This window comes from Dasypus novemcinctus, chromosome X, assembly GCF_030445035.2.
Source record: "Dasypus novemcinctus isolate mDasNov1 chromosome X, mDasNov1.1.hap2, whole genome shotgun sequence".
NCBI lineage: Eukaryota > Metazoa > Chordata > Mammalia > Cingulata > Dasypodidae > Dasypus > Dasypus novemcinctus.
The window spans coordinates 46,820,288-46,822,881 of NC_080704.1; the positions used below are offsets into that span (position 1 = coordinate 46,820,288).

A 2,594-nucleotide genomic window follows, 5' to 3' on the forward strand; every position below is an offset into this window, starting at 1 on the left:
AATACAATTGAAAGAAGCAATATGGGAAGCGGACTTGGCCCAGTGGTTAGGGCATCCGTCTACCACATGGGAGGTCCACTGTTCAAATCCCAGGCCTCCTTGACCTGTGTGGAGCTGGCCCATGCGCAGTGCTGATGCGCGCAAGGAGTGCCCTGCCACACAGGGGTGTCTCCGCGTGGGGGAGCCCCATGTGCAAGGAGTGTGCCCTGTAAGGAGAGCTGCCCAGTGCAAAAGAAAGTGCAGCCTGCCTAAGAATGATGCTGCACACACTAAGAGCTGACACAATAAGATGACGCAACAAAAAGAAACAGATTCCCATGCTGCTGACAACAACAGAAGTGGACAAAGAAAAACAAGCAGCAAATAGATGCAGAGAACAGACAACTGGCAGGGGAGGGAAGGGGAGAGAAATAAATAAATAAATAAAATCTTTAAAAAAAAAAGAAAGCAATAGATAAAACCAAAATTATAGCTGTATATTTCAACATACTTCTCATAATAATTGGTAGATCAAGTAGACAGAAAATCAATAGGCATAAAGAACATTTAAACAATACCATCATTCAACTTGACCTAATTGAAATTTTAAAAACCCTCTACACAGTTACAGAACACACATTCTTTTCATATGCAAGTAGAACAGTAACCAAAATGGACCATATACTGGGCCATAAAATAGACCAATGAATTTAAGAGGATTGTAATCATGAAAAGTGTGCTTCTTGACCACAATAGAATTAAATTATAAATCAATAAGAAGCTATCTGGAAAATGTCCAAATATTGGAATTTAAGCAATACATTTCTAAATAATCCATGGGTCAAATAAGAAATCACAAAGGAGTTGATAAATTATTTTGAATGGAAGAAGAATGATAAAACAACATCAAAATCTGTGAGATGCAGCTGAAGCAGTGCTTAGGTAGACCTTAGAGGAAATTTTATAGGTTTAAGCACTTACATTAGAAAGGAAGATATATCTAAAATAAATTACCTATATGTCTACCTTGAGAAACCAGAAAAAGAAGAGCATATTAAATCCAAATTAATTGGTAGAAAAGAAAAATATAGGTAGAAATAGAACTCAATAAAATAGAATATGGATGAACAATAAAGAAAATCAATGAAATAAAAATCTGATGATTTGAAAATATCAATACATTTGATAAACCTCTAGCTAAACTGATCAAAAAGAAATACACGCTGTGCTCTTCGTCTCTTGCTGCGTTGGGCTGGTTGGCTGTCGTTGCTGTTTTACCTGTAGGTCTTCCATCTTTGATTTTTTTCCCTCCTCCTTCTACTCAGTAAACATGAGTGTGGATCTAGCTTCTCCCCAAAGTCTGTCTTGCCCCAAATCTGATTCCAGGGAGTCTTCACCAGTGCCTGAGATTTATAAGGCTGAAGAAAATTATGCATCCTTGCAAATATCATCTGCTGAGGTTCCCCAGTCAGAGACAGTCTCTCCTCTTCCTTCTCCCATGGACCTGCTTATTCAGGATAGCCCTGATTCTTCCACCAGTCCCAAAATGAAACTACCTGCTGCTGGAGAGAACAGTACAGCAGAGAAGGAAGATGAGGTCCCAGTCAAGAAACAAAAGAGCAGGACCGTGTTCTCTCAGGCCCAGTGTGTATACTCAACGACCAATTTCAAAGACAGAAATACCTCAGTCTCCAGCAGATGCAAGAACTTTCCCACGTTCTGAACCTCAGCTACAAACAGGTGAAGACCTGGTTCCAGAACCAGAGAATGAAATGTAAGAGGTGGCAGAAAAATGTCAGCTGGTCAAAGAGTAGCAACAGTATGACCCAGGGCTTAGCACCTACAGAATACCTGGGACTCTACTTTCCCTATCCCCAGGGGTGCTTGGTGAACGCTTCTGCTAACCTTCCAGTGTGGAGCAACCAGGCCTGACCTGGAACAACCAGGCTGGAACAACCTGACTTGGAGCAGCCATTCCTGGAACACCCAGACCTGGTGCACCCAAGCCTGGAATAACCAGTTCCAGAACAGTGGAGAGGAATCCCTGCAGCCCCAGATCCAATTCCAGCAAAATTATGCCAGTGATTTGGAGGCCATCTTGGGAAGTATTGGGGAAAGCCATAATGTAATACAACAAGCTGTTAATTATTATAGTACAGCACAAACCATGGATTTATTCCCAAGTTATTACTGCATGAATGGACAGCCTGAAGATATGTGAAAGTGTGGGTAAAGATGGGTATATAATCCAGTCTCTATCTGGGCAGAGCCTGCACTACATCCTTCCTTGCAGAATTTTCTTGAGTGCTGTGTATCTGACTTTATCCTGGTTTTCACTGTGTAACTGGGGGGTGGGAGTGGGGTGTGTTTTGAGTCTAATCAGAGGTTACAAAAACTCAAAACAGGCCAGATTTATGTTGTCCAAAGCAGCCAAGGTAAATATAAGATGTCTATGACTATAGAGAACTTGATATAATACTTGCATATTTTTAGGATCTAACTTCAAGTGTAGGAAGTAAAAGCATAAAGTGTGATAGAGTATTCATTTCATAGGACTGGGAGGCTTTGCTTAACTAAAAGTCTGAATTGTTGAGATGAAGGGTTAAGCTATCATG

The 2,594-nt window shown here is 40.9% G+C and overlaps 1 pseudogene; it reads left to right on the plus strand.

Annotated features, from left to right (window-relative positions):
* Positions 1-1,250: 1,250 nt before the first annotated feature.
* Positions 1,251-2,281, plus strand: LOC101431159 (homeobox protein NANOGP8-like; annotated as a pseudogene).
* The last annotated feature ends 313 nt before the right edge of the window (positions 2,282-2,594 follow it).